General features: G+C 40.6%; 1 protein-coding gene across 1 annotated transcript in view; it reads left to right on the forward strand.

Annotated features, from left to right (window-relative positions):
- adck1 (aarF domain containing kinase 1) overlaps window positions 1-26,773 on the forward strand; it is a 581,459-nt gene that overhangs the window by 123,426 nt on the left and 431,260 nt on the right. The window lies entirely within an intron of this gene.

Consider the following 26,773-nt stretch of genomic DNA (forward strand, 5'->3'; position numbering starts at 1 on the left):
CATCCATGGCAACCAGATATCCTAAATTAATCTAGTCCCATTTGTCAGCATTTGGCATATATCCCTCTAAACCCTTCCTATTCACATACCCATTCGGATACCTTTTAACTGTTGTAATTGTACTAGCCTCCACTACTTCCTCTGGTGGCTCATTCCATATACGCACCACCGTTTGCATGAATAAGTTGGCTGTGAGATCCCTTTTATATCTTTCTGCTTTCACTTTAAGCCTATGTGGCCTAGCCTTAGACTCCCCTACCCTGGGCAAAAAGACCTTGGCTACTTACCCTATCCACGTCCCTCAAGATTTTATAAACCTAAATAAGATCAAGCACATAGTTTTTGCTCTGGGGTCGTGTAATGCAAGACCAGGTAAAGATAACAGATTTCTTTCCCTAAAAGACATTAGAGAATTTGATGGACTTTTATGATAATCAGTGAAGATCTGGACTCCATGGTGACCGGAGGGTGGGGAGGGGTGTGTAGGTTGGGGGGGGGGGGGGGGGTTGGGGGGAGGGGTAGGAGTAGGAGGAGTGGAAGGGGAGGGGGAGGGGTGGTGGTAGAAGGGTGGTGGTGCGGTGTGATGTCTCTTTGTTCCGCGACTGGTCAATAAACACTAGCAATTCAGTCTGGTTCTGTAAGATTTCACATTTCATCTTACGTCCAAGCACAGGTTGTGCAGCAACACAGAGGTTAAACACCTCTATGTCCCTAAGAGGAACTGCACATATGGCTTAAGACAAAGACATTTTTATGTATTTTTTTAAAAGAAGTACAGCCATAGTTGCAGAGTAGATTCATACAATTACCAATCAAATTTAATAAAATAACATTATTGACAGCAACTTAGCCCAATGGTATTTCCTGGGAACCAACCTTGCTTTAAACATCCAAGCACCTTTATCTCCTGAAACTATTTTCTCCACCTGCACTTGCAAAGTCAGTTAGGATGGCTAGTAATGTCTTATCTAGTCTAGTTATTTCTATGCTGTAAAGGAAGCATTGACTGCTAATCTTTATTAAAGCACACTATGGTTAATTCAGGAATGCAGCTTTTAGCAGGGTTAAAAGCCATTTTATGCAGCTTTTAAGCAGAATTGTCAATTTGTAGCCTAGAAGCCATTTTGTCATGTTACTTGCATTAAGAAGCCATTTTGTTGCTGCCTATGTTACTAAGAGAATGTATTAAATTGTTGTTCCTGACAACAACCTATATTCAGATTCTCATCAGCAGTAGTTATGTGGTTGCTATTTTTATTACATTTTTTAAAATTGTAAATATCAAAGTGGGATTCAGCTAACATGTTCCCCAGAACATTAGCCTGATGCTCTGGATTGCTATTCTAGTGGCACTACTACTGCACTAGCCCTGCCCTACCTCAATAATATCCCCAGTCCTTTAGATAGGTACCAATCATGAGAGTATAATCCAGAAAATCTACCATGGTAGGTATGGAGAGAAAATTTCAGAATCTGTGATTACAATCAGACAGTAAAAGCCTTCAGGACAATTTTAATAAAGACCCTGGTCTAGCTTAATCCATTGTGGGCAAAGTAATTATGTGTTTATCAGGATTCAAAGTATAGTTATAGATTAGCCAGCCAAACATTGCTGAGCTCACGTATAAGTTGTTGCCATGCTTATGAAGCTTTAATCATGACCTTGTGAACAACATCATAAACATGCACACCAAAGCTGTTGAAGTGAGCATTAATGTCTTTTTCTTAAATTCTAAATACAAAGTGGGGCCTATTTTCCAATACAGAATAAACTAATTGTCAGTGTGAATTGCCGGTTTCCTTCAGGCAGCTGAAGTCTTCACTCTTGGTTCTCAATGCCAATGTTTTATGATCATCTCGTTAGTTCTTTGCTAAAGATTTTGCTGAATGTTGGATGAGAGTCAAGCTTTTCTGCAAAGTGTGTGGCAGTATGGAGCTGCGTTTTGCGCATTCTCTCTTAAATTGGTTTGTATTTTGGATTCTCTTGTGCTGTGCACTCTTGTATCCTGATTCTCTGTGAGGTCCAAATTGTCAACCATGTGTTAAATGCTGACCGACTTGGGAATTAACTTGTAAACATCATGACAAGTTTGAACCCGTGAAGGGATTTTATCTCATGGAGTAGTACCATTGGACACTCACGGAGTGCATTGTGACAATATTGAAGTTTAGTCTTATCCTCGGCAGCAACCCATCTTAGTTGGGCGCTGTATAGAAGGAGTTGAGAGTGTGTTGCTTTAAAAGCACAGCAGGTCAGGCAGCATCCAAAGAGCAGGAAAATCGACATTTCGGGCCGGAGCCCTTCATCAGGAATGATGTATAGAAGGAAACCATTCAACCTGTTACTCCCATGTTGTCTCTCTTCGTGAGTGATTTTCCTCATCCCAGTCCTTCAGCGTTTCTCCATGGTTTTTTTTGTCTTTTGATAATTATTCAATTCCCTTTAGAAAGTCCATATTGAATTTGCTTCTACCACACTCCAGGGCAGCACATTCCAGATCATAACCACTTTTTTTAATGCCACCTTCAGTTCTTTTACCATTAAATTCTTGAAGTTAAATAGTCCATTGGTTCACAAATAATAAGGATGGTTAGGGTGCCATCCTTCGAGAGTACCCTGGACTGTCCAGAAATTGAAGATTATAAATATTATTATGGACCAGACCAGACCAATATTTTAAGAAGGTAGTTTAGACCCTAACTTTTCTTATTTTAAAGGCAAATGTAAAGTGTCTGTTCCAGATATAATACGACTGGTCAAACTACTCGATGTCAAGCAAAACACAATATATTTAAACACTGTAGTTAAAATACAATCAAAGAAAGAGTAATTTAGAATTGTTTAACTCTATTGGAAAATAGATACAGAATAACAAATGTAGTTAACTATTACTAATTAACTGTTCCAATATAGCAATATCCCATTAACACATCGCTTGGCGAAAAAGGAAAATTCAGACACAGAAGAAAAGAAAATTAAGAGAAAATTCAGAGAGAGTAGTCATCAGGAGATATTCACTAAAGATTCCAGCTCTGTTGAGACCCCAATGGCTTTTGATGTTACTGAAAGGTCCAATCCCAGAAATCTGCATCTGTGAGAGTGGTCACAACCATTTAGGCTGTTTAAAACAGAAACCCAAAGCCTCTCAAATGGTTTATTCGAGATCTTCTGTAGTCGGCTCAGTACATCTACCTTATAACCTCTGTTTATAAAAAAGGACAAAATAATGTCTTAAATTCACAATGTTATAAGTGAGGCTTAGAGGCTGTTTGACTACCTGACAATATTAAGGGCTTTTATGAAATGAAATCTCCAGAAATATGTCTAAATGGAGCTGGTAACCCATTTGGTGGATGTCATGGATTAAAAGAGCATGAACATGTGCTATGGTAATGATTTCAGGTATAATTCTTTTGTTTGGTATTTTAAAGATTTTTAAAAAATGTTCATTTTAAACAACCTGAAATGGTGAACAAAGTTACTTCATTTTGCATGTTAACCAATATGTTACAAATAATATATATAATACAAGTAAGTGTCAACAAAGGTTTACTGTCCTTGTGGTGAAGATAGGAGGGGCCTTGTATGTTGTTACAACCCACTTGGGAAAGGGCACTGATTTTCAAGTCCCACAACTCTTGGGGTTGTCAGAAACACAAATGATTTAATCAAAGCAGTCAAAGTCTCAGTTAATATCTCTGTTGGAGTCAGGTTGACAGAAAACACTGACTATTTCCAAATTTTAAGATTCACTATTTATTACAAATAAGTAAATTTAAATCACAAGTAAGCAACTATGAATAATCAACATATGGCTGTACTAGTTAAAACTGTTAACTCTGTTTTGAAATCTCTACACACACATACAGATAGACACAAACAGAAAAGTATTGGTTTTGTGGGTGGAAGGATAGAACAGAAACTGGGAATCACAGCACCAGACCATAGGGCTCGTTAAAATGTTCCTTTTGGTTTGCCAAGATTTCTGTTCTTCAGCCTCATTCTCTGGGTTCTTTCATTTGTTTGGAGGAGGTACGGGGTGGTTAGTACACTAGCTCCAAAATCTTAGATACTGGGTTGAGGCAACAGTTTACAGAAACTGGTAGAAGGAAATAACTGGTTTTCTTTGGGCCACAGGTATTTTTACCACATAGTGAGAGCAACACATCATTTGCACTTCCAACTGTCTGCGGGCTTTTGTTTCCTGTATCATTCACCTCCACAAAATCTTCAGCTGCCCAGGAACGAGTCAATGATTTGTCATCAAGCTGATGATCTTTGACATTCATGACTGGCCTCAATTGCTACTTGTTGCTGGCCAAATCTCACCCTGCACACACACCCTGGAGTAGTACCATTGGTTGTTGTCCCTTGCTGCTTCCTGAGCAGAGCAGCAGTATAAACATCACACACAATGAGTTTCAGTAACTGATTTTTAAAAGTACAGCAATTCCTTCCACAGTCCTTTGTTCTTTTCTCCATTTCATTCCACATTGAAAAGTGGAGAAAATAAAATGGTACGGTCTTTACAATACGTCATGTATAATGCCATTTGTGTTAGCAGTTAGTTAATTCATGTAAATATTAGGCAGAGAAAATTCAATACCAGACACTGATTTGTAGACTGGAGATTCAATGAGGGTGTTTCTGATGACTGCTCCCTCTGTTTGAAGTCATCATGTAACTGTCTAACACTCACCCTCATGAATCTTTGCAAACTTGCTCTACATGAAACGTGAGGTAAGCCTCAAGTCAGTGATGGATAAGTTGCTGAAGGAGATTCTGAGGGCCAGGATTTACATGCATTTAGAAAGGCAAGGACTGTTTGGGAATAGTAAACATAGCTTTGTGGGTGGGAATTCATGCCTCACTAACTGGATTGAGTTTTTTTGATGAGGTGACAAAGAAGATTAATGAAGACAGAGTGGTAGATGTTGTCCTTATGGACTTAAGCAAAATATTTAACAAGGTTCTGCATTGTAGACTTGTTAGCAAGGTTAGATCACATGGGGGGGAAGCTAGCCAACTGGATTAGGAATTAGTTTGAAGGTAGGAGACAGAGGGTGGTGGTAGTGGAGGGTTATTTTTTTGGATTGCAGGCCTGTAACCAATGGTGTGCCAGAAGGTTGGGCAGATCGTAAGATCAGTTCTAGGTCCACTGCTTTTTTGTCATTTATATAAATGTCTTGGATGTGAATATAGGAGGTATTGTTAGTAAATTTGCAGGTGACACCAAAATTGGTGGTGTAGTGGGCAGTCAAGAAGATTATCTCAAGAGTACAATGGAACCTTGATCAGATGGGCTGACGGTCGGAGGAGTGGCGAAAGAAGTTTAATTTAGATAAATATGAGGTGTTGTATTTTGGTAAGGCAAACCTGGGAACGACTTATACAGTTAATGGTACAGCAATGGAAAGTTTTGCTGAACAAAGAAACCTAGGGGTGCAGGTGCAGAGATCCTTGAAATTGAGGGCACAAGTGAATAGGTTAGTGAAGAAGGCATTTGGCATGTTTGCTTTTATTGGTCATACATTGAGTATAGGAGTTGGGATGTCATGTTGCAGCTGTACAAGGCATCGGTGAGGCAACTTTTGGAACATTGCATTCAGTTCTGGTCACCCTGCTATAGGAAGGATGTTGTTAAACTTGAGAGGTTGCAGAAAAAATTTACAATGATGCTGCTGGGACTAGAGGGTTTTAACTATCAGAGAAGCTGAATAGGCTGGGGCTTTTTCCCCTGAAGTGTCAGAGGCTGAAGAGCGACCTTTTAGAGGTTTCTAAAATCATGAGGGGCATGGACAAAGTGAATAGACAAGGTCTTTTTCCGAGGGTGGGTGAGTCCAAAACTAGTGGACATGGGTTTAATATGAGAGGGGAAAGATTTAAAGAAGCTCTGAAGGGTAAATTTTTCACACAGAGGGTGGTGTGTGTATATGTATACAACAAGCTGCTAAAGGAAGTAGTGGAGGTGGGTACAGACACAACATTTAAAAGGCATCTGGATGGTATATGAATAGGAAGGGTTTAGAGGGATATAGGCCAAATTCTGGCAAATGGGTCTAGGTCAGATTGGGATACCTGGTCAGCGTGGATGAGTTGGACCAAAGGGTGTTTTCCATGCTGTACGAGTGTATGACTCAATCATATATAAGACTCCTTTAAATCACAGCTTTTTGTGAATGGTAGATGCTGTTGGAAACACGTTCAACAATAATCATTCAAAATATATCGTGTAGTCAGAGGAAGTTTATTCAGCTTTAATCCTGGGAATTACATTGGGATTTTAGTATTTCAGGTTGTTCCTCCAACCCTCTCTCTCTTGTGCAACCTTTCCTATGGCACTATTTAAGCTCCAAATATGCTGCCCTGCAAGAACTTCCTTCTCTTGACGTCTGAGCAACCCCCTTATCCTCGTCAGTGATCTCAAAGCTGTAGCACTGCTTACTTTCCTGCCTTGTCTCCTTTCAAGATCCAATTGCTCAGGGGCTAATTGAATGGTGAGGAGACTCAATGGGCTAAATCACCTAGTTCTGCTCTTAGGTCTTATAGTCACCTTCCTGCCACATTTCAACCTCAGTGCTGTTCTACTTTCTGGGTAACTGTCCTTTCATGTGCATATACATGTCTTGCTGCAATTATATAGGGCCTTGGTGAGACCTCACCTGGAATATTGTGTTCAGTTCTGGTCTCTTTAAGTGAGGAAGAATAATGTTGCTACAGAATGAATGTAGTGAACATTTACCAGACTGATTCCTGGGATGGCAGGACAGACATATAAGAAAAGAGATTAGATCAGTTAGGACTATAGTCATGGGAGTTTAGAAAAATGAAGGGGGGTGCTGCTGATCTCGTAGAGAGGACAGCACAGTGGCTCAGCGGTTAGCACTGCTGCCTCACAGCATCAGGGACCTAGGTTTGATTCTGCCTCGGGTGAACGTCTGTGCGTGTTGAGTCTGCGTGGGTTTCCTCCAGGTGCTCCGGTTTCCTCCAACAGTCCAAAAATGTGCTGGCCGGGTGAAATGGGCGTGCTAAATTGTCCCATAGTGTTAGGTGCATTAGTCAGGGGTAAGAGTAGGGTAGGGGCATGGGTCCGGGTGGGTTACTCTTCGGAGGGTCGGTGTGGACCTTTTGGGCCGAAGAGCTTGTTTCCATATTGTAGGGAATCTAATCTAATCTAATCTAATCTAATCTAATCTAATCTAATCTAATTTAATCTAAACCTATAAATTCTAACAGCATGAGATAGAGTAGATGCAGGAAGGATGTTCCCGATAACGGGGAGGTCCAGCCTAGAGGTCACAGTTTAAGGATACAGGGTAGGCCATTTAGGATTGAGATGAGGCAAAATTGCTTAACCCACAGAGTGGCGAGCTTGGCAAATTCACTGCCACAGAAGGTGGTTGAGGTCAAAACATTAAATGTTTTCAAGAAAGAGTTAGATATGGGTTTGGCGCCAAATGGCTTAATCCCACTCCTGTTTTTTTATGAATAGCACAACATGACCAAGGAGATTACAGTTGTGTGTACACTTGGTCAGACAGAACCTCAATTTCAGTTGGACATTGTTCATTTCAGAATTTGCACATCCTTGTTCTTTAAATGTGGGTGTCATTGGCTAAACCAGCACTTATTGTCCTTCCCTAATTGCTCAGAGGGCAGTTCCAAGTCAACCATGTTGCATTGGACATGAAGGCCAGACCAGGTATGTGAGTGAAAGATTTCCCTTCCCCAAGGTACACTGGTGGAATTTAATGATTACCATTATTTACAAGGTCTCCTGAGACTAGCTTTATATTCCAGACTTCTATTGAATTCAAATTTTCACTACCTGCCATGGTGGAATTCAAGTCCACATCCTTAGAACCTCAGAAACAAAAAGCTGAAATTGCTGGAGAAATGCAGCATCAGTGGAAAGGAAATAGAATCAATATTTCAGGCTTGAAGAGAGGTCACTGGACTCAAAACACTAACTCTGCTTTCTCTCCACAAACGCTAACAGACCTGCTGAGTTTTCCAGCAATATCTGTTTCTGCTTTTGATTTCCGGCACCTGCGGTTCTTAGTTTGTGTCCTTAGAACATTAACTTGGGGTTATGGATTATTAGTTCAGAGATATCACTACCAACATTTCTTCAAAGTTGCGTGCAGCTGTTTCTATGTCCTGCGCATGGTGATCGGCTGCTGATGTGGATTGCAGCATTAACTTGCAACTCTGGAAGGCACAGGTGTGCATGGACATAAAAGGTACACGCAGAGGAAAATAAATTAGAAAAAATTATCATCACCAAAACCTGTCATGGTGGTGAAAGCCAGTGATTTCAACTGGGAGTACTGGAGGTAAAGACTCATGAGGAATGTGGACAAATAAACAAGTCCCTGAGTGACTTAATGCACCTGACCTTGGTGCTACAAACCCTTCAATAACAAAGGCAATGTACCCTTTCCCCAGTCCCTTCACAGAACTGTCAGCAGTATCTCAAAAAACACAAATGTTCAGACCAGGCCTTTCCGTCTGTTGGAGAAGAACGTGGCAGTAAGATAGGAGGAAAATCATGATAACACCGTCAGCTTGTTTGGATGGAAAGTCAATAAATAGTTGATTAATTGTAGAAACAATGTTTTATTGAAAGATTAAAAATCACACAACACCAGGTTATAGTCCAACAGGTTTAATTGGAAACACACTAGCTTTCGGAGCGATGCTCCTTCATCAGGTGATTGTCGCTCCGAAAGCTAGTGTGCTTCCACTTAAACCTGTAGGACTATAACCTGGTGTTGTGTGATTTTTAACTTTGTACACCCCAGTCCAACACTGGCATCTCCGAATTATTGAAAGATGATTGCGTGGGAGAGAAAAGCCAGCCTATGTACTGGACCACACTGAGGCAACCTTTGAGATGCATAGTCTCTGTATATTCTGCCAGCACAGTAGATAGCTGCAAGGCTCTCTCTGTTCCAGCGAGTATCGATGCATACAGCCAGACACTGATTCCCCAAGGAGCTGCAGATAAACTGGTCCGCGACTTTGAACCTTGTCAAAAGCTTATGTTAACAAACAAAAACAAACAACAGTAGCAGCTTAGTAATTGGGAACGAAGAAGCCTTTGGGCAATTTGCAAATCACGTCGAACTGTACATTGGGTTTGATCAGAATTTATTGACTTTTTGACTAGTGTGGTGAAATTAAAGTATTCAGAAGGGCATTGCAGTGGAGTGAGCTTCTGAATGATTTTGTCTGCTGCCCAAGTTTTTGAGTTCATCAAAGTGTTACTGCTTAGGCAATTTAACATTTACATTTTTGTGTACTTGCTGTCCAGGTCAGCTAGAGTTAGAAGCAAATGCAAATCTCTGCTCCCTCTAAATACTGATTTTTTTTCCCAACCACATTTAAGTGCCTGGTATAATGTGTTCCATTTCCCATTCAACTGATTAGAAGAGACAAATTACCTTCTGTAAGTTTTAGTACAGCCAAAATAACAACATAATTGCAGTAACTTTGATTTTAAAAGATCAATTTTGCTGGCAAGGCTGGTATCTATTGTCACATTGTATAATTGCATGGCCAGCATTTGTTAGCCATTGCAATTGCCCTGGAGTAAATGCTATTGAACCATTGTTGTCCAACTACTGTATGTCCATCCTCAGTGCTGCTAGGGAGGGGGTTCCAAGATTTTGACCCTGCAACACTGAAGGAACAGTGATACATTTCCAAGTCTAGGTGCTGAGTGGCTTGAAGAGGAACTTGCAAGTAGTAGTGTTTCCACGTGTCTGCTGCCTTGTCCTTCTAAAGGTAGAGGTCGTGACTTTGGAAAACGCTGTCCAAGAAACCTTGATAAGGGTGACATGGTGGCTCAGTGATTAGCACTGCTGCCTCGTAAAACCCAGAGACCTGGGCTCGATGCCCCCTTTGGGTCGACCGTCTGTGTGGAGTTTGCACATTCTCCCCGTGTCTGTGTGGGTTACCTCTGGGTGCTCCAGTTTCCTCCCACAGTCCAAAGATGTGCAGGTTGTGTGAATTAGCCATGCTAAACTGCCTGTAATGTTCAGGAATGTGTAGGCCAAGTGGGTTAGCCATTGGAAAATGCGGGGTTACAAGGATAGGGTTGGGAGGTGGGTCTGGGTGGGATGCGCTTTGCAGGCTTAGTGTGCACCGACTGGCCTGTTTCCACACTCTAAGGATTCCATGAAAAAAAGGGTTGTTGCAGATTAAGAAAATGGTACACTTTGCTGCCCCTGTGCATTGATAATGGTGGGAGTGGATGCTGAAGATGGTGGATGGGTGCAAATCAAATGGATTGCTTTGTCCTAGATGGTGACGAGTTTTCTTGAATGTTGTTGGAGCTGCAGTCACCCGGGCAAGTGGGGAGTATTCCATTACACTGGGAGAAAGTGAGGACTGCAGATGCTGGAGATCAGAGCCTAAAGGTGTGGCGCTAGAAAAGCACAGCAGGTCAGATAGCATCCAAGGGGCAGGAGAACCGATGTTTCGGGCATAAGCCCTTCATCAGGAATGTGTGATGAAGGGCTTATGCCTGAAACATCAGTTCTCCTGCTCTTTGGGTGCTGCCTGACCTGTGTATTCCATTGGACTCCTGATTTATTCCTTGTAAATGGTGGGCAGGTTTTAAGGATATGAGTTATTCAGTGCAGAATTCCCAGCCTTTGAACCTACTGTTATAGCCACAGTTTTTATATGGCGAGTCAGTTCAGTTTCTGGTCAATAGTAACACTCTAGGTATTGATTGTGTGGGATTCAGTGGTGCAAACACCATTGAAGTCAAAGGAAAGTCTCTCATTGGAGATTATAATGCCTGGAGCTGAATCTTTGTAAATCAAGCTGTTTGGGCATATTACGATACACGTCTAGGCAGATGAAAGTTGAACTCAAACCTTCTGGGGTGGCACGGTGGCACAGTGGTTAGTGCTGCTGCCTCACACCGCCAGAGACCCGGGTTCAATTCCCGCGTCAGGCGACTGACTGTGTGGAGTTTGCACGTTCTCCCCGTGTCTGCGTGAGTTTCCTCCAGGTGCTCCGGTTTCCTCCCACAGTCCAAAGATGTGCGGGTCAGGTGAATTGGCCATGCTAAATTGCCCGAAGTGTTAGGTAAGGGGTATGGGTGGGTTGCGCTTCGGCGGGTCGGTGTGGACTTGTTGGGCAGAAGGGCCTGTTTCCATACTGTAAGTAATCTAATCTATCTAATCTTCTGGCCTAGAGGTAGGAACACTACCACTGTGCTACCAAGCCCAAAATGGAGAGAAGGAAAAGGAAGGTAAACACTTTTGACCATTCCTCAGTTTCGATGCCTTTTGATGAATCTATCCAGCTATGTTATGACACAGCTCTGAAACAAGTTGGATTTGAACATTCCTGAAGAAGGGCCCAAAACTTTGACTCTCCTGCTCCTCGGATGCTGTCTGACCTGCTGTATTTTTCCAGTGGCACACGTTTTGACCCCTGGATTTGAACCTAGGCCTTCTGACCCAGAGATAGGAATACTACTACTGTGCCACAGTGCCCTGCACTTTAATTGTTAGAGTTTGATACAATTAACCAGTGATTTGCTTGGCCACTTCAATAGAAAGTTGAATCAATCATATATGCATGGGATTAGAGTCAAATATAGGCCAGACTGGGTGGGGATGATATTTTTCATTCACTGAAGGATATTCATGAATTAGTTGTGTTTTTAAAGCAATCTGGAGTCCTTACTGACTTTACATTTTCAGAATTGTAAAACAGATCCAATTTCCCAAAGTTAAATGATGGGATATGAATCCAAACACTTTGGAATATTACCCAATACTTTAATTAAGGCAGGACTATCCCAAGGGAAGAGAATGGATTAGATTAGATTCCCTACAGTGTGGAAACAGGCCCTTCGGCCCAACAAGCCCACACTGACCCTCCGAAGAGTAACCCACCCAGACCCATTTCCCTCTGATTAATGCACCTAACACCATGGGCAATTTAGTGTGGCCAATCCACCTAACCTGCACACCTTTGGACTGTGGAAGGAAACTGGAGCACCTGGAGGAAACCCACGCAGACACGGGGAGAATGTGCAAACTCCACACAGACAGTCGTCCAAGGCTGAATGTTCAGCCAAACTGAAAGGTTGTGAAGTATGGAGTACGGGGAGGAATTTCTTTTCTTGGAGAGTAGTGAATCTGTGGAATTCTTTGCCAGAAAGGGCTGTGAAAGTTGGATCATGAAGTATCCATCGATATGTTGGTTCAAGTGTATGATTCTTGCCCTGGGACGTGTAGAGTACTGGTTTATGAGAAATCCTGGATTTAAACTCCAGACGAGCCCTGGTTGTTTGCCTCTTGTTCTATGACTGAAACTATCCTCAATGCACCCTATATACATTCTTTCTTATGGCTAACTCTGCCAATGTATGCCAAGGCACACAAGGCTGTGGACCTAATCCTGGAAAGTGAGATGAGAATAGTTAGCTGATGTTTTTGACTGGTATGGGCACGATGGGCTAAAAGGCCTTTTTCTCTGCTGTTGACCTCTATGACTCTGAATATATTGAAGGCTGAGTTAGAGATTTTTAATCAGTAAGGGAATGCAGAGAATATAGGGAAATGACAGGAAAGTGGAGTTGAAGATTATAAGGTCAGCAATGAGCTATGAAGCCGACTCATTGAGCAGAATGCTGTTCAAAGTTGATTGTTCATAAGTTGTGTTGTTCAATACGAAGTATAACAGACAATCTTGGCTTTGATTTGAATTTGTGTTCCTTACGGGACACAGTATATATAACGAGCTTGATTATTAAAATCCGAAGTGTGAAAAGTACCATGAAAGGATAAGTCAGTAGCTCACTGCGCGCTTTGATGCTGCCGGAAGTGAAAACACTGATCTTACAATCGGTGGCACTAACATTGCTGCATAACCCAGGCTTTGTGCAAAGGGTCCTGTAATTTTAAATGTGCAACAAAAACTGATGGTCTCACCTTTTTTTCACTATAAGCACTGATACTAACTAGAAATATATTTGTTAAACATTGCTTCCTGTGATGTGAAATGCATGAGCTGTGTGGAGGCTTAACTGGATAACTTGAAAAAGGTAAAGTCGCAATTAAGTTGGCGTCACTTGTGTGAAATTACTGATATCCTGTTGGTATTATTAGTAATATCTCCTATTTATACAAAGCATGAATGATTTTTATCTGGTGAAAAATAAGTAGAATTAATTAAGACGTTGACTGAAAATAATTGATTTTAATGGAGTCTGAAATCTCATTACGTTTTTATTGCAGGCTAGTTCAAAGAAGAGCGAATGCTCACTAGTGAGTTCTCCTGTGGATTTAGAATCCTTATAATTTAATCAAAGACAGAAATTGCTGGAGAAACTCAGCAGGTTTGGCAGCATCTGTGGGGAGAAAACAGAGTTAATATTTAGGATCTGGTGAATCTTCATCAGAATTTCATATTCTTGTCTCATGTTGATATATGGCATCAGTTTAAAATGTTTACACTCCAAAGATTTTCTTGTCCTGTTGATGGCAAGAGTTTAAAGTGTTTGCCCTGTAAACGTACTCTTGCTCGATGAATGTAACATAAGAATTTAGATTCTTTTGTGAACGTTCTTTAGTGATACTGACATGACACATGTTGAGAATGTGTTGATATCAATCTCAGCAGGTCTGGTAGCAACTGTGGAGAGAGAAAAACGGTGTTAACATTTCAAGTTTTGACTTCATTCCTCTTCAGAACTGAAAGAAGGTTGAAATGTGGTGGGTTATATCCGATTGAAAATGAAGAATGGGATAAGTAACAAAATCAAGAGCCTGGAATAGGACTGAGGTCAAAAAAGAGTAAATAGCAACGTCCATATTGATTTGCTTTTTATTTTTGGATTTGGGTCTAATTAAATGTCTCTACTACTGAGCTTACACAGGCGTGATGGGTCAAATGATCATCTTCTGTGCTGTAACATTCCATTATTCTTGATCGTTGTAATTCTACCTTTTGCCCAATGGTTAATCTATTGGGCCATTGGGCCCAGGAGTGGCAGATGGAATTTACTTTGGGTAAGTGTGAGCAATTGCATTTTGGTAAAGTGAACAAGGGCAGGAGTTATACAGTTAATGATAGGGCCCTGAATAGTGTTGCAGAAACAGAGAGGCTTAGGAGTTCAGATACATCAGTCTTTCAAAGTTGCATCATTGGTAGACAGGGTGGTTAGGAAGGCGGTTAGCATGTTTCCCTTCATTGCTTGGATCATTGATTACAGGAGTTGGGACGTCACGTTGAGTTTGTGCAGGAAGTTGGTGAGGCCACATTTGGAGTGCTGTGTAGAATTCTGGTCACCCTTCTAGTTGAAGGCTATTACTAAATCGGAGAGTTAAAAATCACACAACACCAGGTTATAGTCCAAAAAGTTTATTTGGAAGCACTAGCCTTCAGAGCGCTGCTCCTTCTTTGTGGTGTCCACAACCACCTGATGAAGGAGCAGCGCTCTGAAAGCTAGTGCTTCCAAGTAAACCTGTGGGACTATAATCTGGTGTTGTGTGATTTTTAACTTTGTTCACCCCAGTCCAAATCATAAATTGGAGAAGGTTAAGTACCAGGGTGTTGCCAGGACTAGAGCGTTTGAGTTATAAAGAGAGGCTGGATAAGCTGGGACTGGAATGTAGGAGGTTGAGGGGTGACCTTGTAGAGGTTTATAAAATCATGAGGGATGTGGACAAGGTGAATAGCAAAGATATTTCCCCTGGGGTAGGGGAGTTCTAAACTATGGAGCATATTTTTAAGGTGAGTGTAGAAAGATTAAAAGAGTTCAAGATAGTAGACCTACAGCAATGTGGCTGATTCTTAACTGCCCTCTGGGCAATTGGGGATGGGCAATAAATGCTGCCTAGCCAGCGAAGCCCTCATCCCATGAATGAATAAATATTAAAAAACTTGATCAACATCGTGGAACTCTCTTGCATTGCCTACTCGGGAACAAAACTCTGACTGTATCCCTAATGCCAGCTGGTTCTGTGGTGACTTGCTCAATGCTTGTCTCGATGGGTCATAAGCTAATGGGTTGATATCCCACAACAGGACATTAAGCACATCATCTAGTCTGAATGTTTGGTGCTGAGCTGTACTGTGGAGACTCCAGCTTTCATCTGAGGCATTGGATAATGTCTCCACTTGCCTGAACAGGCATAAAAGCATTCCAGAGCTGTGTTACAAGAATAAGAAGTGCATTAACAAGATCCCTTGTTCTACCAGCACAACAGAAAAAGACTATCTGACCAGCTATCTTGCAGTTCTTTTATTAAAATGATCAGATTGGATACTGCCTAAATGCAGTGACCATGTTTGACAAATATTTATTTGCTGTGAAAAGCTGTGGGGCTTCTTGTGAAAAGTGCAGTATTAATGTGAATTTGTTCTCTCAGTTTATTTTACCTTAAAGTACTTTTAATGAATCCCTGTAGATGCTGTTTGACAATGTGAATCATCATATAGTTATAGCAAAATAAACTATTAAATAATTCATTGGGAAATAAATTGTGAATATTTCAATGATATACATCGTGTCTCATTTGCTTAAGTTAACAGAATGTAGCGTTCATTTCCTCTCAGCTGCTCCACTCAATACAAGCTCAATTCAGATTCCAAAATTATTACACCTTACTAACTCACTTTCACTGGGTCTTGCTTTCACTGAAAGTATGATGCTAAGTGGACAACATTGAAGGATAAGCTGGAAATAACAATGCGCTAAAGTAATGTAATTTTTAACCTCTGAATTCTTCAGTGAATAATGCCTGTGTTTGGACATTGAGTGAGGTTTGGACCACTGTGCATGAAAGCCATCTGAGTTCAGGCCAAGGTGTGATAGCTTAGTGAAATAATTGGGGTGAGAACAACATTTGCTGCTTTATTAATGTAATAAGTAAATATAAATACAAAGATGATATTTTAGTTTCTTTCAGTATTGTGTAATAATTTTATTGGTATACATCATATGATAGTTTCTGCAAAGTTGAGCTTGTGTTTATTCTATAGTAGGACTGGAGTAACAATTAGAATCATACTCTGGCCCCCAAAACAACCGTGAGCAGCACCTTGAGAATTGTAATGGTGGCTGTTCAAAATTAGTGAATTTATTTGAAGGAAACGGAAAATAGTGGATCTATACTTCAGGAGGAAGTAAGATATGCAGGGCCATTGGGAAAAAGCAGGGTATATGATTCTAATTAAATAGACGTTTCAATTGACAGGAGTGATAGGTTAAAGGGCCCCCTTTTGTGCTGTAAGATTCTATTGTTCTATGAGTGAAAATCCAACCATGCAAGCTATTTATTTCTTCTGGACTGAGGAAATGGCAGTTCTTGTAAGTCATCGTTTTCTGGTTATAGTTAATCATAAGAAACAGTAATTAATTACTACTTCAGTGCTCAAATTCAATCAATTCAGGTGCTTTGGTTGTCATTTGCTCTACAGATTAAAAACTTGCAACATTAGTGTTTTTGTTTGTTTATTTCTGCTTCATTATTGTAATAATATTGCACTTTTAAGCAGGACTATTCCTTTAGTGTAATTTTTAACAATCTCAATCGTGGTGGTTAAATTCCTCCTTGGCTTTGCTCCCTCCCTGTTTCTATAGCCTCCACCAGGCCAACAATCCTCCAGGAACTCTGCCTCAAATTCATCCATGCTTAGATTCTTTGATGTTTATAGTATAGACAGATGCCATTCAGCCCATCATATCTTTGGTGGTCAACAAAGATCTGACTACCTTGATCCCATTTTCCAGCTCTTGGTCCATAGCCCTGGAGGTAATGGCAATGCAAGCAAACATTTAAATGTAATGAGGGTTTATGACCACTCTTTCAGGGAGTGAGTTACAGACTCACACCACTCTTTGAATTGGAAAAACTTCTCCTTTGTTCTCCTGTAGTCTTCTATCTCATAGTCTTAAATCTATGTCAACTCATAATTAATATCTTAACTTAATGAAAAAAGTATCTTCCTCTCCATTCTATCCATGCCCCCCCCCCATTATCTTATACACCTTTATCAAGTCCTCCCTTAACCTTTAATGCTCCAAGAAAAACAAGCTCAGTCTATCCAATCTTTCCTCTTATCTCAGACTCTGCATGCTAGACAATATCTCCATAACGTAATGACCAGACTACGTGCAGTAACCGGTTGTGGCTTTGCCAACTTTTGTACGGTTTCAACATAACCTCCTTGCTCTCCCATACCTAAGCTAATAAAGGCAAATGTCCCATAGACCTTCTTAACCTCCATAAATCTAACTGTCCTACTACCTTAAGGTATCTGTGAATAAGCTTTATGAAAGGCCCCTCTGATTTTCCAGGACCCTATTCTTCATAGTGGAATTGCATGTCTTTCCAAGTGCATTATCTCACATTTTTCTTGGTTGCATTACATTTGCTACCCTGTGCCCACCTGATCAATCCATTGATATCTTCCTACAACATGCGGAATTTTCATCATTATTTACCACCCTTCCAATTTTTGTGTCATCTATTATTTATAACCCGCTACACCTAAGGCCAAGTCATTAGTGTACACTGCAAGTAGCAAGGATTCTCGTAGGGAGCCCTACAGAGTCACACTGTAAGTAGATTTCCAGTCACAGAAACATTCCTTCACCATTTGCCTTTGCTTCCTGCCTGAAGATTGCAAGTTTTTTTTTTAAATCTATAAAAAGTAAGGCAGAGGCAAGAGTGGACATTGGATCACTGAAAAATAAGGCAAGAGAAGTAATAATGGGAACAAAGAAATGGCGAGAGAACTGAATAGGTACTTTGCATCAGTTTTCACAGTGGAAGACTGAACCAACATACCAGAAATTCAAGAGAGTCAGGGGGCAAAGGTGAATATAGATGCTATCACTTGGGAAGCTGAAAGGTCTCTCTCTCTCTCTCTCTCTCTCTCTGTTTTCTCCCTGTCTCTCTCTCTCTCTCTCTCTCTCACACACACACTCTCTCGAGACTGAAGCAAAGTATTAGCTGAGGACCATCCCCATGCCTTCTGGGTCAGCAGAAGTCAGTAAGGAAAAAGAGATGGTGTGGCTTTGTTAGAGTGAAGACGGAGATCAGTGCTGTAGTACACAATGATATCACCAGTGCCTTTCAAGACACAGAGCTAATCTGTGCAAAATTAAGAAGTAGCAAGGGAAAGAGTAATCTATGGTCCTTAAACAGCAGTTCTGCAATAAGGCACAGTATGAACCAAGAAATACTGAGGGTTTATACGAAACATATCTTGGTTCATTTTAATATGAAATACATATTGTCTGGATTAATCAAAACTGTCGAGGGTATCCTTGAGGGAGAATTATTGAGTTTGTTAAGCAACATATTATAAAACCAACCAGAGAGCAGGCAATTCTGGATTTGATATTGTGCCACGAGATGGAATTAACTCATAATCCCATAGTCAAAGATCCTCTAGGGAAAAGTGATCATTGCATGCTAGACTTTCAATTCAGTTTGAGGGTGACAAACTGGAGTCACACATTTAAACAAATGCAATTACATTGACATAAGTATAGATTTGGCCCTAGTGGACTGGGTTGGAAGACAAAAGGTAGGACAGTTGATTAATAGTGGTAGATATTTAAAGAGATATTCAATTCCTCCTGACTAAAACATCTTCCAAAGAAGAAGAAAGGTTGTAAGAGGGAGGAAAAGCATCCATGGCTAAGTAAGGAAGTGAAAGGTAACATAAACGCATAAAATCAAGGCATATCATATTGCAAAACTCAGTGGCAGGCTGGAACGTTTAAAGATCAACAAAAGGTTACAAAGAAAAATTAACAAAAAGAGCAAAGGTAAATTGTGAAAGCAAGCTAATGAAAAAAAGATAGCAAAAGCTTGTATTGGTCTATAAAAAGAAAGAGACTAGCTAAATTGAATGTTGGTACCTTGGAGGATGAGATAGGAGAGTTAATATTAAGAAACAGAGAAATAGCAAAGATGCTAAATCTGTATTTTGTCTCAGTTTTCAAAGTGGAAGAGGTGAGTTACTATTGGGATGATATGGGTTATGTAGAAGTTATAGAAAAGGAGGAGCTTAAGACAATAGTAATCATTAGGGAAAAAGTACGAAGCAAATTATTGGAATTAAAGGCAGAAAGTCCCTTGGGTTTGATTGTCTATATCTTAAAGGATAAGGCAGCAGAGATAGTGCATGTATTGGTTATAATAGTCTTGTTATGAAGGTGTAGGGATAATGTACCTTCAAGAAAGTTGAAAAGCTAGCAAGGACTTAGAGAAGCACAGAGAGTCCAGAACGAGGTAACAATGTAACATTTGGTCAAAACAGCTAGAGCAGCTGTTAATAGTCTGTGTTGGACTTTAAAAAAGTTGTCAATTTTTACTTTAAAATAGTGACTTTTGGGCTAGTTCTTTGCCTCTAGAATTTTAACTGTTCCAACACAGGGTAAACATTTCTGCTAATTTAAACCAGCAGCATAGTTAAGATTCACCCTGGGCTGTAATCTGTTAAAGTTTGAGAGGCAAAGAACTATTCCAAAAATTGATTACTTTTAAATCTAACACAGAGTTTTAACTAATAACCATTTGCAACTCCTTTCTCTTAACGTTTAATATAACTTTTAAATGTTTTATAATTTACATATGAAAGAACTGAAATCAACATGTTCATTCTAAAAAATGAGAGACTTAACAAACAATCCAGATCTTTTTCAATATATCATTTCAGTTACATCACACTGTTAAATTTTGATGTAAATTCTGTGTCTTACAATGTTAAACAACACAACTACCTGATGGAGTCGCAGCACTCCGAAAGCTACTGGTTCCAAATAAATCTGTTGGACTATAACCTGATGTTGTGTGATTTTTAACTTTGTACACCCTAGTCCAACACCGGTATCTCTAAATAGAATCCCTGCAGTGTGGAGACAGGCCCTTCAGCCCAATAAGACCAAACTGTCCTTCTGAAGAGTAACCCACCCAGACCCATTTCCCACTCTATGTTTACACCCAACTAATGCACCTAACCTATACATCCCTGAACACTATGGGCAATTTAGCATGGCCAATTCACCTGACCTGCACATCTTTTGACTGTGGGAGGAAACCAGAGGAAGCCCACGCAGACACAGGGAGAATGTGCAAACTCTACAAAAGCCCTTCAGTATGACTGAAACATCAATTTTCCTACTCCTCGGATGCTGCCTGACCTGCTGTGCTTTTCCAGCACCATCCTAATCTAGACTCTGGTTTCCAGCATCTGTAGTCCTCACGTTTGCCTGAGGAGACCTATTCCCTAGGAACCTCAGCTGCCCCATGCAGAGGCCTCTCCTGCACACATGCCTGCAGTGTCGAGGGTTCCTATATAGAGCAGGATGTGCAAATCATGGGCCTGAGCTCCACAGAAATACTTTAACTATACCTTTACCTATTATTTACTATCTATGCTACTTAACTATGTGATATGCCAGGTAAAACAATGACTGCAGATGCTGGAAACTGGATTCTGGATCAGTGGTGCTGGAAGAGCACAGCAGTTCAGGCAGCATCCAACGAGCAGCGAAATCGATGTTTCAGGCAAAAGCACTTCATCAGGAATCCTTCATCCGAAACGTCGATTTCGCTGCTCGTTGGATGCTGCCTGAACTGCTGTGCTCTTCCAGCACCACTGATCCAGAACACAGTAAGTGATATGCCTGTATTGCTCGCATGACAAAGCTTTTCACTGTGCCTCTGTACACGGGACAATAAATTCAATTCAACTGAATAGAATATGGACCTTTGCCTATATTTTACCTTTACTCCCACTTACGGGCAGACTGGAAAAGCCTTCTTGTTGTTTCTGTCATATAACTAACTAGAACCCCTTGTATCATGCACAGAAATTTAGTGTTGCAATTCTGAAATATTACGTAGCTGTGAAAAGTTTTGAAGCTGTATATATGATCTCAAATTAATATCCAGTTACGAGGCAATTACCTCCCACTCCCCTGTCACATTTCACTTTGATTTTGTTGAAGTAGATCTGTCCCAGTCTGTCCGATTCTGGCACCTCTGCACTTTCACTGCTTTCTTTAACCTCGCTGTCTTCACTCCTGGGTCACACGCAGGCCTGCTTCAGCCCTCTCTCTTTAACCTTCGCTTTTGAATCGTTCCTTAAAACCTACTTCTTTGACCAAAGGATCATAGAGTCATACAGCATGGAAGCAGACCCTTCAGTTCAACTAGTCCACAGTGACCATGTTCCCAAATTAAACTAGTGCCACCTGCCTGCATTTGGTCCATTTCCCTCCAAACCTTTCATATTCATGTACTTATCCAAATGTCTTTTGAATGTTGTAACAGTACCCACATCCACCACTTCCTTGTGCAGTTCATTCCACACAGCAGCCACTCTCTGTGTAAAGAAGATTGTCCCTCATGTCCTTTTTAAATCTTTCTCCTTTCACCTTAAAAATATGCCCCCTATTTTTGAACTCCCACACCTTATGGAAAAAAAAACTTTTGCTATTCACTTTATCTATGTCCCTTAAGATTTTATAAACGTTTATAGGGTCACCCCTCAACTTCCTATGCTCAGTGAAAGAAGTCCCAGCCTCTCCTAACTCAAACCCTCCATTCCTGCAACACCCTGGTAAATCTTCTTTGAACCCCACCCCCCACCCCAGTTTAGTGATACCTTTCCTACGACAGGGTGACCAGAACTTCACAAAGTACTCCAGGAGATGCCTCATCAATGTCCTACACAACCTCAACATGATGTCAGAACTGCTTTCCTCAGTGGTCTGATCAATGTAGACAAACATCCTAAACGTCTAATTAACCACTCTGTCTACCTGTGATCCACGTTTCAAAGAATTATGTACCTGAACCACTAGATTTCTCTGTTCTACAACACTATGTGGGGTGGCACAGCGGCTCCATGGTTAGCGCTGTAGTCTCACAGCACTAAAGGACCTGAGTTCAATTCCACCTTTGGCCGACTGTCTGTGTAGAGTTTGCACATTTTCCCCTTGTCTGCATGTTTTTCCTCCGGGTGCTCCAGTTTCCTTCCACAGTCCAAAGATGAGCAGGTTAAGTGGATTGGCCATGCTAAATTGCCCCATGGTGTACAGGAATGTGTGGGCTAGGTGGATTAGCCGTGAGAAATGCAAGGTTACAGTTATTGGTTGGGTGTGGTGGGATACTCTTTGCAAGGTTGATGTGGATTCGATGGCCCGAATGGCCTGCTTCCACCGTGTAGGGATTCACTGTTTCTGTCACTACCCAGGTCAATCACCCATCTATTTTCTGTTTTGACTCAGTGTCAAATTTAGTTTGATCACATTTCTGTGAAGGGCCCTTCAAAATGTTAAAGGCATGAATACAAGTTGTTGTTATAAATGGAGGAATGTGAGGGCTCTTCATAGAGCTGTTAACTCATCACTACCTCTCTGGGGCCACACATCTGAATAATATTTCTATTTCACAAGTTGCTTGAATTTTGCTACCTTTGTGTGGATGTCTGAATGAAAGACGCTCTAATTATCAACTTTATTCACCTGGGATAACGGTATTTGAAGACACAGCCTGCCTTCAGCTTGAAATAGAAGTGTTGTCCCAACCGTATAGCACAGAACTCTGCATTCCTTATTACAGATTTTTTCCAATTTATTTACAGTTAAACACTAACATAATGTATTCTGTTTTCTCTAAGTACCTGCTGCTGTGTCCCATCCTATTAATTCTGAAGGCTTGCATTTTACTTTCAGTGTATTTCATGCATTTATATGTCTGACATTTAAGACACTAAGCCCAGGCCATGTCTGTTCTTTGAGGTAAAAGATCCATGGCCTGTTTTTGTATCAGAGTAGTAGTGTTGCCCCTGAGGTCCTGATCAATATATGTCTGTTAATCAACTCTCAAAGCAAATAAGATGGTCATTTAATTCATTGCTGTTTGTAGCAGGTTGCTGAGTGTGAAATTGTCTGCACTGGAGTAATTGCATTATGGATAGTGACTACTCTTCAAAAATATCTTTTTAGCTGTAAAGCGGTCATCTTGAGTTGATGAAGATTCTTCCTTTATATCATATGGCACTGATAAATAGCAAAGCTATTAAAATCTAAAGCTTCCAGTTTGTGCTGAATATTTCTTTGTGTATTAATGCATCCATAATCGATGGAGATACTTATCTGAAAATTTAGGCAGGAGCTTACAAATTAATTTTGTGTTCCTGTTTTGTTAGACTTTTTGAATTAATCAACATTTTTCCATGTCTAACCTCAAACACCTTCTGTGGAAAGGTTTTATTGACAGAAAGGAAGAAGTAGCTTGCCATGTCTTCTCAAAAGCATTGAAGGATTTGATTTGGTAGATATGGAGAAAATATTTCCAATTACTTAAGAATAGCAAAGAATATAACACAATTCCAATTGAGAAAATTCTTTGCCTCAAAAATTATTAGGAATGTAGAAATTGCTACCACAGTGAAGTGCATCTGAGTGGAAATTAGAAAAACACTTAAAGGAGAAAATTGGAGGTTTGTTTGATTTGTTCTTTAACGTATGTAGGCAACACCAGAAACACCAGCACTTGTTACCCATCCCAAACTGTCTTTAAACTGAGTGACTTGCTGAGCCATTTCAGACAACAGTTAAGAGTCAATTGCATTGGAGTCACATGCAGCAAAGATATCAGACTTCCTTCCATTTGCTCTCAGTGAAACATAATGGGGTTCTACAAAAAATTGATGGTAGCTATCATAGTTAAAAATCACACAACACCAGGTTATAGTCCAGTAGGTTTATTTGGAAGCACTAGCTTTCGGAGCGCTGCTCCTTCATTAGGTGGTTGTGGATTATAAGATCGTAAGACACAGAATTCGCAATGCTCCGAAAGCTATACTACCAAATAAACCTATTGGACTATAACCTGGTGTGTATGAGTTTTAACTTTGTGCTCTCCAGTCCAACACCAGCACCTCCAAATTGTAGCCTTCATAATCACTCTTACTAACGCGAGCTTTCAAATCCAGATTCATTAATTGAATTTAAATTCCACATGCTGCTGTGGTGGGATTGAATTCATGGCCCTAGAGCTTTAGCTTAGACCTATGGATTACCAGTAAGTTTTCGCAATTTACAGTGTGAAGTTATTGTATCAGTGTAGACACTCTCCCACAGGATCACTTTGGGGCATCTAGTTTGCATGTTGAACAAATAGTTTGGCCTCTATTTATAAGGTTTCTAATTAGACCAATCCTCTAGAATACGGAACTGCAGGAACTCCAGTTATTTTTACTGGAGTATTACTGTCAGTGAAGGTGGTTTTACTGTAGACAACGGTAGAAAAACACCTCACCAATTTCTCAACTCTGACATTGAGGAAATGAAGTTTTTCAACTGTTTCACTTCTAATATGGCTTTAACTGCAGGACATAGTAAGACATAAGGAACTTCTTAAGTGCAGTTTTAGCTTCAAATATTGCAAACATACCATCTCCATACTGGAACTATGCAAGAGGTGTTCATTGCAGGTGCATTTCACATAGAACCCAGCAAAGGTATTTGTGAGAAAGAGGCCTAGTGGGAATCCTTTGACAACACCATTTATTTGAGCATGCATGACGCTGTTGAAACTGAGTTCATCTGTATGGATTGTTGAGTTCATAAGTTCAATGCCATAATTATGTAGATCAGTATTCCCTGTTCCCTCTACTGTGCAGTCACTCAGAGGGTCCGTGCACACAGATCAGGGTCCAGACATGTTGACTACCAGTTCCAGACCTGTTGCCGTCTGTGGACCTCTGAGATCTGTGGCAGGACCATAACAAATAGGAACAGGAATAGGCCAGTCAGCTCTGAGCGTACTCCACCATTCAATAGAATCATGGCTGATCTGACACTCCTCACGTCCACTTTTCTGCCCTTTCCCCTTAACCTTAGATTCCTCGACTGATCAAGAATCTGTTTCTCTCAACCTTGTATATACACAAGGTCTCTGCCCCACATCTCTCTTGGCAAGGAGTTCCAAAGATTCTCAACCTTTTGAAAGAAGAAATTCCTCCTCATCTCAGTCTTAAATTGGTACCTCTTTCTTTTGAGACTAGACACCTCCATGAGGGGAAACATCCTCACAGTATTTACCCTGTCATGCCCATTAAGAATCCTTTATGTTTCAATGAGATCACCTCCCATTCTTATAAATTCCAATGAGTAGAGTCCAAACTATTTAGCTTTTGGTCATCAGAAAGTTCCTCTTACTGGGGATAATCCTAGTGAACCTTCTTGGAACTGCCTCCGATTAAATGATATGTTTCCTTAAATAAGGGGACCAAAACTAACTCGGTACTCCAGATATGGTCTCAGTAGCACCTAGCAGAGTTGCAGTAATACTTCCCTACTCTTATACATTCTCCACCTTGAAATAAGAACCAATATTCCATTAGCCTTCCCTGATTACCTGCTGTATCTGTGTGCTAGCTTTCATGACAAATAGCCACAAATTCCTTTTTGTTGCAGCTTTCTGCAGTTTTTCTCCATTTAAATGTACTCTGTTCATTTTCTCCCTTCCAAAATGAGCAACTTCACATTCTCCCATGTTATATTCGATTTGCCAGCTTTTTTCCCACTGGCATTAGAAGGAATGTAGAATGGGTCTAAATCATCATGATATAATTCTGCATTGCAGAGGTCTGTGATTTCTACGACTGGTAAATTGATGAATAAGCCAACAGTATCAAATGAGCACATGAATACTGCATTTCTATTGATATGCAAGTCATGTATGACACTATAAGACCATAAGATATTGGAAGTAGGATTAGGCCATTTGGCCCATTGAGTCTTCTCTACCATTGCTTCATGGCTAATATGTTTCTCAACCCCATTGTCCCATCTTCTCCCTGTAACTCTTGATCCCCTTACTATCAAGAATCTATATATTTCTGTCTTAAATGCACTCAGTGAGTTCACCTCCACAGTCTTCTGAAGCAATGAGTTCTACCAGCCTTTAGCTGAAGAAATTTTTCCTCTTCTCCTTTCTTAAGGGTTGTCCCTTCACTCTAAGACTGTGCCCTCGGGTGTTAATCTCGCCTACTAATGGAAACATCTTTTTCAAGTCCACTCTATCCAGGCTTCTCAGTAACAAGGTAAGTTTCAATGAGATTCCCCCTCATCCTTCTGAACTCAAGGTCCTTAACCACACCTTATATGACAGCACCAGGATCAGTCTTGTTTACCTCCTCTCAACAGCCTCCAATGCCACTAATTTTCCTGAGATTACTACTCTACATATTCCAATTGCAGTCTGACCAGTTCCTTAGATTGCCTCAGCAATACATCCTGTATTCTAGCCCTCCCACTCTTGTATTCTAGCACTCATGAAATTGCATTTGCCTTTCTAACTTCCTATTAGGTGGGAGGCAATGGCCTAGTGGTATTATTGCTGGACTGTTAATCCATAGATCCAGGCAATGTTTTGGAGACCTGGGTTTGAAACTGCCATTGCAGTTGGTAAAATGTGAATTCAATAAATATCTGAAATTAAGAGTCTGATGATGACCATGGATCCATTGTCGATTGGCTGAAAAACCCACCTGGTTTACTGATATCCTTCAGGAAAGGAAGCTACCTGACCTGGTCTGGCCCACATGCGACTCTAGATCCACAGCAATGTGGTTGCCTCTTACATTCCCTCTGGGAAATTAATGATGGGCAATAAATGTTGGCCTAGCCAGCTTCGCCTATATCCCACGAGTGAATAAAAAACTATGAACTGAACCTGTATGTTAATCTTAATCCTGATG

This window comes from Hemiscyllium ocellatum, chromosome 8 (assembly GCF_020745735.1).
Source record: "Hemiscyllium ocellatum isolate sHemOce1 chromosome 8, sHemOce1.pat.X.cur, whole genome shotgun sequence".
Classification (NCBI taxonomy): domain Eukaryota; kingdom Metazoa; phylum Chordata; class Chondrichthyes; order Orectolobiformes; family Hemiscylliidae; genus Hemiscyllium; species Hemiscyllium ocellatum.